Here is a 12,384-nt window from a genome sequence, read left to right on the forward strand (position 1 = left end):
GTTACTTTCCATCCCTTGAACCAAGACATGTTAGCACTTGGCTCCAGCATGGTGTCACCGTTCCAACCAGAAATTGGCACAAATGCTACTGTGTCGGGGTTGTAGCCAATTTTCTTAATGTAGGTGCTGACTTCCTTAACGATTTCCTCGTATCTCTTCTGGCTGTAGGGTGGCTCAGTGGAATCCATCTTGTTAACACCAACAATTAGTTGTTTTACACCCAGTGTGTAAGCCAGAAGGGCATGCTCACGGGTCTGCCCATTCTTGGGGATACCGGCTTCAAATTCACCAACACCAGCAGCAACAATCAGGACAGCACAGTCAGCCTGAGATGTGCCTGTAATCATGTTTTTGATAAAGTCTCTGTGTCCTGGGGCATCAATGATGGTCACGTAATACTTGCTGGTCTCGAATTTCCACAGGGAGATATCAATGGTGATACCACGTTCACGTTCAGCTTTCAGTTTATCCAAGACCCAGGCATACTTGAAGGAGCCCTTTCCCATCTCAGCAGCCTCCTTCTCAAATTTTTCAATAGTTCTTTTGTCGATCCCACCACATTTGTAGATCAGATGACCAGTAGTGGTAGACTTGCCCGAATCTACGTGTCCAATGGCGACGATGTTGATGTGAGTCTTTTCCTTTCCCATTTTGGTTTAGGTTGAGCGGTGGTTTTCATGACACCTGTGTTCTGGCGGCAAACCCTTTGTGAAAAAGGGTGGTTATGTTTCTTAAAAATTTTACAGATGCATACTGAAGTATTTACAGAAAAAAGTGGCATGATAGGAGAGATTTGCTTTAAATGTTCTGAAATAAAACAAAATACCAGTATTGTGTGAAAAAAGATAAAAATAATATGAGCAAAATGCTGATATTTTGAAGCTGGGTGATGGGTTTATGGAGGTTTATTAATTGTTCTTTCTACTTCTTATATGTTTTAAATTTTCCATAATAAAGAGTTTTTAAAACATCAAAAAGTAAAAATAAGTCAGAGAGAAGAAGGGAAGGAAGCTTTCATAATATAATAACCTAGGCGAGCGGGGAAGGTGCCTTGCACTCTGGTTCTGTCAGTGAGGTGGTGAGAACCGAATGATTCAGGATGTATTTTGGGAGAGGGATTCCTAAGTTTTTGGGAGGATGGCTATGGGAGGATGGTTATGAAATTTTTGAGAGGAAAACCGGGAGAGGCAGCATTCAGAAGTTCAGGTTTGGCCATACTAAGTTTGAGGGGGCAATTAGAAGTGTCAATCCACAGTTGGACATCCATCTGGGCAGCTCGGAGGAGATGATGGAGCTGGGGGTGCACCTCAGGAGCCATCAGCCATGGAGGGTATTTAAGACCACAGGATCAAATAAGGTCACTAGGGGAGAGAGCATGGTCGAAGGGGAGTAGTCCGTGTTAAGTTAGAATGTTCCAGATCTAAGATGAGTACTAAGAAACCATGTGCAAAGTTTCTCTAAGGCAAAAAAAGAAAATCAGGTTTTTGCAGTGACCATATTCAAACCACAGGAGCTATGAATTGGCTCCAGGGTCTATTTATCCCCAAGAGCATCTAGAACACTGTTGCTGGGGAAGTTGCAGTAATGCTTCCTCATTGCAGGCTTGGACTGGAATTTATTTTTTTTTTTACATTTTTTAAATTTTATTATGTTAATCACCATACATCATTAGTTTTTGATGTGGTGTTCCATGTTTGTTTGCATATAACACCCAGTGCTCCATTCAGTATGTGCCCTCTTTAATACCCATTACCAGGCTAACACATCCCCCCACCCCTCTCCCCTCTGGAACCCTCAGTTTGTTTCTCAGAGTCCATAGTCTCTCATGGTTTGTCTCGCCCTCCAATTTTCCCCCTTCATTTTTCCGTTCCTGCTATCTTCTTTTTTTTTTTTTAACATATAATGTATTATTTCCTTCAGAGGTACAGGTCTGTGATTCAACAGTCTTACACATACCCTCCCCAATGTCTATCACCCGGCCACCCCATCCCTCCCACCCTCCCACCATTCCAGCAACACTGAGTTTGTTTCCTGAGATTAAGAATTCCTCAGATCAGTGAGGTCATATGATACATGCCTTTCTCTGATTGAGTTATTTCTCTCAGCATAATACCCTCCAGTTCCATCCACATTGTTGCAAATGGCAAGATCTCATTCCTTTTGATGCCTGCATAATATTCCATTGTGTATATATACACCACATCTTCTTTATCCAGTCATCTGTCGATGGACACATCTTGGCTCTTTCAATAGTTTGGCTATTGTGGACATTGCTGCTATAAACATCAGGGTGCACGTACCCCTTCAGATCCCTACATTTGTATCTTTGGGGTAAATACCCAGTAGTGCAATTGCTGGATCATATGGTGCCTCTATTTTCAACTTTTTGAGGAACCTCCATACTGTTTTCCAGAGTGGCTGCACCAGGTTCCATTCCCACCAACAGTGCAGGAGGGTTCCCCTTTCTCCACAACCCGCCAACATCTGTCGTTTCCTGACTTGTTAATTTTAGCCATTCTGACTGGTGTGAGGTGGTATCTCCTTGAGGTTTTGATTTGGATTCCCCTGATGCCGAGCGATGTTGAGCACTTTCTCATGTGTCTATTGGCATTTGAATGTCTGTGGAAAAACGTCTGTTCATGTCTTCTGCCCATTTCTTGATTGGATCATTTATTCTTTGGCTGTGAGGTTTCATAAGTTCTTTATAGATTTTAGATACTAGCCCTTTATCTGATATGTCATTTGCAAGTATCTTCTCCCATTCTGTGGGTTGTCCTTTGGTTTTGTTGACTGTTTCCTTTGCTGTGCAAAAGCTTTTTATCTTGATGAAGTCCCAATAGTTCATTTTGGCCCTTGCTTCCCTCCCCTTTGGCGATGTGTCTAGGAAGAAGCTGCTGTGGCTGAGGTCGAAGAGGTTGCTGCCTGTGTTCTCCTCAAGGATTTTGATGAATTCCTGTCTCACATTTAGATCTTTCAACCATTTTGAGTCTATTTTTGTGTGTGGTGCAAGGAAATGGTCCAGTTTCATTCTTCTGCATGTGGCTGTCCAATTCTCCCAACACCATTTGTTGAAGAGACTGTCTTTTTCCCATTGGACATTCTTTCTTGCTTTGTCGAAGATTAGTTGACCATAGAGTTGAGGGTCCATTTCTGGGCTCTCGATTCTGTTCCATTGATCTATGTGTCTGTTTTTGTGCCAGAACCATACTTTCTTGATGATGACAGCTTTGTAATAGAGCTGGAAGTCCGGAATTGTGATGCCGCCAGCTTTGCTTTTCTTTTTCAACATTCCTCTGGCTATTCGGGGTCTTTTCTGGTTCCAAACAAATTTTAGGATTATTTGTTCCATTTCTTTGAAAAAAGTTGATGGTATTTTGATAGGGATTGCATTGAATGTGTAGATTGCTCTAGGTAGCATGGACATCTTCACGATATTTGTTCTTCCAATCCATGAGCATGGAACATTTTTCCATTTCTTTGTGTCTTCCTCAATTCCTTTCATGAGTGTTTTATAGTTTTCTGAGTACAGATTCTTTGCCTCTTTGGTTAAATTAATTCCTAGGTATCTTATGGTTTTGGGTGCAATTGTAAATGGGATCGACTCCTTAATTTCTCTTTCTTCTGTCTTGTTGTTGGTGTATAGGAATGCCACTGACTTCTTTGCATTGATTTTATATCCTGCCATATCACTGAATTCCTGTCTGAGTTCTATCAGTTTTGGGGTGGTCTTTTGGGTTTTCCACATAAAGTATCATATCATCTGCAAAGAGTGAGAGTTTGACTTCCTCTTTGCCGATTTGGATGCCTTTGATTTCTTTTTGTTGTCTGATTGCTGTGGCTAGGACTTCTAATACTATGTTGGATAGCAGTGGTGATAGTGGACATCCCTGCTGTGTTCCTGACCTTAGGGGGAAAGCTCTTTTTTCCCCATTGAGAATGATATTCACTGTGGGTTTTTCATAGATGGCTTTTATGATATTGAAGTATGTACCCTCTATCCCTATACTCTGAGGAGTTTTGATCAAGAAAGGATGCTGTACTTTGTCAAATGCTTTTTCTGCATCTATTGAGAGGATCATATGGTTCTTGTTCTTTCTTTTATTCATGTATTGTATCACATTGATTGATTTGTGGATGTTGAACCAACCTTGCAGCCCATGGATAAATCCCACTTGGTCGTGGTGAATAATCCTTTTAATGCACTGTTGGATCCTATTGCCTAGTATTTTGGTGAGAATTTTTGCATCCATGTTCATCAAGGATATTGGTCTGTAATTCTCCTTTTGGATGGGGTCTTTGTCTGGTTTTGGGATCAAGGTGATGGTGGCCTCATAAAACCAGTTTGGAAGTTTTCCTTCCATTTCTATTTTTTGGAACAGTTTCGGAAGAATAATTAATTAATTCTTCTTTAAATGTTTGGTAGAATTCCCCTGGGAAGCCATCTGGCCCTGGGCTTTTGTTTCTTGGGAGATTTTTGATGACTGCTTCAATTTCCTTAGTGGTTCTAGGTCTGTTCAGGTTTTCTATTTCTTCCTGGTTCAGTTTTGGTAGTTGATACATCTCTAGGAATGCATCCATTTCTTCCAGATTATCCAATCTGCTTGCATAGAGTTGCTCATAATATGTTCTTATCATTGTTTGTATTTCTTTGGTGTTGGTTGTGATCTCCCTCTTTCATTCATGATTTTGTTGATTTGGGTCATTTCTCTTTTCTTTTTGATAAGTCTGACCAGGTGTTTATCAATCTTGTTAATTCTTTCAACGAAACAGCTCCTAGTTTCGTTGCTCTGTTCTACTGTTGTTTTGGTTTCTATTTCATTGATTTCTGCTCTGATCTTTATTATTTCTCTTCTCCTGCTGGGTTTAGTCTTTATTTGCTGTTCTTTCTCCAGCTCCTTTAGTTGTAGGGTTAGGTTGTGTATTTGAGACCTTTCTTGTTTCTTGAGAATGGCTTGTATGGCTATATACTTTCCTCTCAGGACTGCCTTTGCTGCATCCCAAAGGTTTTGAACAGTTTTCTTTTCATTTTCATTGGTTTCCATGAATTTTTAAAATTCTTCTTTAATTTCCTGGTTGACCCGTTCATTCTTTAGTAGGATGCTCTTTAGCCTCCATGTATTTGAGTTCTTTCCGACTTTCCTCTTGTGATCGAGTTCTAGTTTCAAAGCATCGTGGTCTGAAAATGTGCAGGGAATGATCCCATTCTTTTGGTACCAGTTGAGACCTGATTTGTGACCTAGGATGTGATCAATTCTGGAGAATGTTCCATGAGCAAGAGAATATAATGTGTATTCTGTTGTTTTGGGATGGAATGTTCTGAATATATCTGTGAAGCCCATGTGGTCCAGTGTGTCATTTAAAGCCTTTATCTCCTTGTTGATCTTTTGCTTAGATGATCTGTCCATTTCAGTGAGGGGGGTGTTAAAGTCCCCCACTATTATTGTATTGTTGTCGATGTGTTTCTTTGCTTTGGTTATTAATTGGCTGCTCCCATGTTAGGGGCATAGATATTTACAATTGTTAGATCTTCTTGTCGGAGAGACACTTTAAGTAGGATATAGTGTCCTTCCACATTGCTAATTATAATCTCTGGTTTAAAATCTAATTTATCTGATATAAGGATTGCCACCCCAGCTTTCTTTTAATGTCCATTGGCATGGTAAATGGTTTTCTACCCCCTCACTTTCATTCTGGGGGTGTCTTTGGGTCTAAAATGAGTCTCTTGCAGACAGCGTATCGATGGGTCTTGTTTTTTTATGCAATCTCATAGCCTGTGTCTTTTGATTGGGGCATTTAGCCCATTTACATTCAGAGTAACTATTGAAAGATAGGAATTTAGTGCCACTGTATTGCCTGTAAGGTGACTGTTACTGTATATTGTCTGTGTTCCTTTCTGCTCTATGTGACTTTTAGGCTCTCTCTTTGCTTAGAGGACCCCTTTCAATATTTCTTGTAGGGCTGGTTTTGTGTTTGCAAATTCCTTAATTTTTGTTTGTCCTGGAAGCTTTTGATCTCTCCTTCTATTTTCAACGACACCCTAGCTGGATATAGTATTCTTGGCTGCATATTTTTCTCATTTAGTGCTCTGAATTTATCATGCCAGTCCTTTCTGGCCTGCCAGGTCTCTGTGGATAGGTCTGTTGCCAATCTAATGTTTCTACAATTGTAGGTTACATATATCTTCTCCAGAGCTGCTTTCAGGATTTTCTCTTTTTCTCTGAGACTCCTAAGTTTTATTATTAGATGTTGGGGTATTGACCTATTTTTATTGATTTTGAGGGGGGTTCTCTGTGCCTCCTGGATTTAGATGCCTGTTTCCTTCCCCAAAGTAGGACGGTTTTCTGCTATAATTTGCTCCAATATACCCTCTGCCCCTCTCTCTCTTTCTTCTCCTTCTGGGATCCCAATTATTCTAATATTGTTTTGTCTTATGGTATCACTTATCTCTCAAATTCTGCCCTCATGATCCAGTAGTTGTTTATGTCTTTTTCTCAGCTTCTTTATTTTCCATCATTTCATCTTCTATATCACTAATTCTCTCTTCTGCCTCATTTATCCTAACAGTTAGAGTCTATTTTTGATTGCACCTCATTAATAGCCTTTTTGATTTTGACTTGGTTAGATTTTGGTTCTTTTTTTTCTCCAGAAAGTGTTCTCTAATATCTTCCATGCTTTTTTCAAGCCCAGCTAGTATCTTTAAAATCGTCATTCTGAACTCTAGTTCTGACATCTAACTAATGTCCATATTAATTAGGTCCCTGGCAGTCAGTAGTGCCTCTTGTTATTTTTTTTTTGAGGTGATTTTTTTCTGTCTGGTCATTTTAGGACTGGAATTTAAAGCTGAGGCCCACACTCTACTTTCCAAAGAAATGGAACTGTTATCCAAACCTGGACTGTTTCCTGCCCTGTTTCCTCAGCCACTTGTCAATATTTGACTTCCAGATCACAGGACCTCTTCCACTGCCAAGGTCGAGATCCCATCACTTAGAACAAACAGAAGAGGAAGTCAGCAGAAACCGTTCTTCTCACACTGTCTGCTTTTAGGGACTTTTCCCTGGTTGGTTTGTTCCTGCTCCTCCCCACTCCCAGGAATAGCAATGCAATGCTAACTCTGAACAGCTTTTGTTTGCTTCCTGGACTGTGTGGCCCCAAAGGACAATGCCTCCATTCACAGGCCAGTGGGATCCTAAATGTCAGAGTGAATGCTAGTGGCGCGGTTACTCTTCAATCCACTGGTAAAATTCTTCCACTGGTGTTTTATTTGTAATGCACGTCTTCACGGGCGCAGTGAATTTAATTCCTTGCAGACTGTTTTTGAGTCTCCATTGCCAAGAGAGTGCATGGGTAATCTTGCAAGGTTTAGAGACAGGTAGGAAGAAGGCAATGGGAGTAGGACTGGCATTGCAAATCCTCACCAGTCCGGTCAGTAGTTTCAACTACCTGTCCTACAGCCGCAAAAGGAGTGGGCACCCAGCCTCTTCTGGCCAAATCCCTCATGGGAGACACCTAAAATGCACCCTCTCAGCCTGAGATTTTGTTCTCTGTGTAAAGCCAAGTGCTGCTGCCATTAGTAAATGAGACCATGCTTTATTAAAACAAACCCAGGTCCTCCCAAGTTTATATCCGAAAGGAGACTTTCCAGGTGAGGATGGCATGCTAACCCTCCGGAGGTTGGTGCACTGACAGGTGGGAGGGTCGTGGTTCTCTGCCTGGAGCCTGGGTGTACACATAGGAAACCCAGTGTGAGTGTTACAACTATTTGATTATGGCTGTCACCCCATGCTAGCTCCCAGAGGTTCACTGTTCCCATTTTAAACTCTCTGCTCCCAGTGTGGATAAAACTCTTCTTGCTGGCAGAAAGGCTGCAGCATTTGAAAAAACTTTACTAAGACACAAGGGAGAACCAGAGGGATCTTAAGTCAAAGGAAATCTGAAGCCCGACACCAGCTGCATAGAGCACTAGGACATAGGATGGGATGGGGTTGGCACCCCATCCAGGCTACTTCTTACTTCTTGACCTCTGACCTTCCCTCCTCAGGCATCTTGTCTCCTGAGGGAGACCTCACTGGACATGCTCCCTAGGTTACTTCCTATCAGTTGGTTATATTTCTGGTCTCCTTTCAGGTGACTGACCCTCATATTTCAGTTAGGCAACAGGGTGAGGATTTTACCTTGGACACAAACTGCAAGGGGGACAGTGCCAGAAAACTCAGTCATCTAGATAAGTAAGAGTTTGATTTAATATTTTTTAAAAGATTTTATTTATTTATTTGACAGAAAGAGAGCACAAGCAGGGGGAGCGGCAGACGGAGGGAGAGGATCTACAGGCATGTCCTTATCATCCAGTCCTTTTTAACCCTTTAGCTAGTGTAGGTGGATTTCCATTACTTAGAATAAAAAAAACTACTTGAGGAAAATTTAGTGAGTCAAATAGGATAGTGGAGCCCTAGTAACATGGCTTCACTTTGTATGGCTGTCATGGGCAATGACCATAGATTCATGAATACAGTATATGAAAAAGGTCAGAGAGGGAAGATATTAACAAACCAATTAGCAGGTAGAAAGCAATACAGGGCAGTTCCAGGAGCAGTTATTTCAAGCCACTGCAGAAAGCCTGACTGGCTAACCACCTCTTCAGAGAATATTTCCCTGACTCCTAGACTAAGATGAGTCCCTCCAAAATTATGTAATCAAATATTTGTAAGAATGTTTTATTGTCTGTCTTCTTTGCTGGAATGTAAACACCCTGGGGGCAGGGGTCTACATCTGTTTTGTTGCCATTCGGTCCCCAGTACCTAGTACAGTGGGTGACAATGCCAGGTGCTCAATACTAATTTATTAATGTAAACAACCACATGCATTGGGTAAAATAGTATCACTGTGATACCATGACCCCAAAGCAACCCTAGAACTTGCAAATGCTTGGTTACAAAAGACTCCCATTCTTTTTTTTCTCACTAGTTTTATTAATTTTTTTTAATTTTTTTATTAACATATAATGTATTATTTGTTTCAGGGCAAAAGACTCCCATTCTTCACAAGTAAATATTTGTTCTTAGAATGGATACTCACAACCAATGCTTAAGTAGTACTTGTTCCGTACCAATGCTATTAGCACTTACCTGAGTTACCATTTTGATCCTGCCAACAGTTTTAAGTGGCAGTTCAGGGAGGGCTGGGCTTCGAATCAGCCCTCCAGCCTCAGGACTACCCTCTTTGATGGAATGAATGAATTGAATGAATGCTGAAACAGAAATGATTCCATTTCAGTGTCATTAGTAACTCATACCTTACGAATAGAACACCTGAGAAAATATAAGAGCGAGACCAGAAGAGGATTAGGAGGCCTTGGCACCTAGAGGAGGGAGGCATAGAAATATAGAAGTCATTTGCACAACCCACCAGATCTGCAGTGTTAAAGCATAAGAACAAAACTAGACTTGCATTTATGCCCTTCCCTCTTGAAAGCCTTTGGAGTACAGGTGTGACTCAGACTTTGAGAACACCTATCATTCCACAAACCTTCCTTGGTCACATTACTGCACTCTGCCCCCTGTGCAAAGCCCTGTGGCCAGTGACAAGTGACGCCCATCTCTGCCCTGGAGTTGCCTACAGTCTGTTGGGGGAGGCAAACAATAAGTGAGCAAATGGGCACATAAGCAGGAATTGCACATCAGAGGAATCTTAGGAAGGAAGCAGAGAGGATGAAATAATAGAGTGGCCAGGGTCGGCCTCTGAGGGAAAGCTGGCAGGATCTGTGACCATATTCTCCACGTAGTGTGAAGCCTCTGAAGATTTTAAGTAGCAGAATGACATAGTATGATTTACATCTTTTAAGAGCATATTGCTGACTGCTTTGTGGAGAATGGACTTGTGGGTTGGAGGATGAGAGGTAGAGATGGGACACCAGGTAGCAGTCCCGGCAATGATGGAGTCCTCGACCAGGAGAAGGGGTAGAGGCCAAGAGCAAGGTCCAGGTTGGAGATCTGGTTTTGGAGTTAGCATCTTCAGGACTTACTGATGGTGTGAATGGAGAAGGCTAGGGAACAGAGTCAAGAATGAATCCTAGTTACGTTTTCAAAGAGTTCCTATCTTTTAGACATATATACTAAAATATATTTGGGTGAAATGGTATTATGTCTGGCTGGGAGGGAGAAGCTGATAGAAGTCTTGATGAAAAAAGGCCAGCCATGTGTTGATAATCACTGAAGCCTGGTTTTGGATGTATGGGGTTCAGTATGCCATTCCTTCTTTTGTATATGAATGAAATTTTCCATTGAGCATTTTTCTTAAGAAGAAAGAACTAATGTTATATGACACTTGATCCTGCAGACACCTTTCTGAATGTATATTACTGCATTTGAACACCATATTTATCATCAGGATGCCCATTTTACAGGGAGAAGCTGAGACACATTTTAAAACTTAAGTGCCAGAACCAGGGTTCAAACTCAGGTCACCTGGCAAAAGACCCACCACATTGCATCAATTTCTGTGCAGTCTATAGAATTAGGCTCCAAGTCATTTCACATGACATTCCAATATTTTTGAGACAGTCAGTCATAGAAATATTAATATGTAACAATCTCAAAGAATATTAAAATAAATTTTAAAAATATACAGGGGCACCTGGGTGGCTCAGTCAATTAAGTGTCTGCCTTCAGTCATGATCTCAGGGTCCTGGGATGGAATTTTGCAATGAGCTCCCTGTTCAGCTGGGAGCCTGCTTCTCCCTCGGCCCCTCCCCCTGGTTCATGCTCCCTCCTTCTCTCTCTCTCTCACAAAAATAAATAAATAAAATCTTAAAATAAATAAATAAAAATAACATACATAAAGTAGATTCAACATGCAAAAATCCAAGAGTAACATACAACATGTAAGGTAATATTAATACCAATATATTTCAAATGAGGCAAAGCGACACCCTTGGGCCTATCTGCTCTTCTGACAGGATAGTAGGCAATAAGCTACTTCTGCTCAATGACACACCACAACGTGAACACACTGGGTGACCACTGCCCAAGAAATAAAACCTCATCAGCTCCCAGAGCCCCTATGTGCCCCTCCCGGTTCTTGCTCCACCCACCTCCTCAGGGGGAGCCGCTGGCTTGCTTTCCAACATCATCAATTAATTTTGTCTGGTTTGCATCATGGAGTATGTTAAAAAAAACAAATGATCCCCAGTTTCTTACTTGAACAACTTGGTGGCTTTATTGAGATGACGAACTGGTGGGAGGAACAAGTTTTAGGGGGGAACCAAGGGCTATATTTTAGGATGGGTTAAGTTTGAGATGCTTATCCAAGTAGAAATGTGAGGCAGCCAGATGAAAATCAGAGCCTAGGGAGGGGTCTGGGTCAGGTGTGAGAGCTCATAGATGATGTGGAAAGCCAGGCTGAGATCACCTGGGCAGGAGTGCAGTTGCGAGGTCAGACAACACCCTCCAGCCCTCTGACAGGTGTAACCTGGGGAGGCAGGCAGCGGGGCAGGTAAAACATGACCTTTGCTCTCACTGGCTGTAACTGCGTATCACCTACCAAAGTTTAGATCAGTCAGGTTCTCATGGGTCACCATTTCCGGGGGTCAGGATGGGTGTGTTACAAAGGCAAGCGTCTCAAAAACTCAGAGATGTATGTGGTCCCACTTCTGTAGAGTGGCTGCTGTCTTAACCAGAACACACTCTCCATCTCTGAGCCAATTCCAGAAGATGGAAGAACGAGTGCTCCCCTCCTTCCAGCTAACCCCCAAACACATAAGCAGGTAAGTAGTGGTTGTGACCATGTGCACTGACAAATAATGAAGGAACATACAGATGCAAGGTAATACTGAGAAACCGGCCACAGGGCAGAGCCTTTGCCTTTTCAGTGTGAGTAGCAAGACACTCCGTTTTTAGGAGGACTTCAGACTCTTATTATCTTTAAGTTCCAAAAAAAATTCCAAACAAGTTGTCTCAGGAAGAGTATTATCTCTTACCACATGACATTCCGGAGGTGTGGTGTGACATTCAATGATGTCATTAGGGACCCAGGTTCATTCCATTGCTCTGCTCTGCCATCCTTAGACTGCCATGTTCAGGTGAATCCCCTCCAGGGCTGTGGATGTGGGCCCCCATCACAGCCAGACACTGATACTGCCTGTGGTAGGAGACCCAGGTTCTCCCTGGAGCTTCCTTTCAAGAGTGAGTGATTTTTCTCAAAGACCTCTGGCCCCCCACATGTCTCAGCCAGAAGTGGGTCAGTGAGCCCTGGTTTGGGAAGGGATCCTTATGGGGCTGATACATAATGTATTTAATAGTCACCTTGAGTCCCTGGTAAGAGAGGGCACACAGGGGCACCTGGGTGGCTCAGTTGGTTAAGCGGCTGCCTTCGGCTCAGGTCCTGGGATCG

The sequence above is a fragment of the Zalophus californianus genome, chromosome 8 (assembly GCF_009762305.2).
Source record: "Zalophus californianus isolate mZalCal1 chromosome 8, mZalCal1.pri.v2, whole genome shotgun sequence".
Lineage (NCBI taxonomy): Eukaryota > Metazoa > Chordata > Mammalia > Carnivora > Otariidae > Zalophus > Zalophus californianus.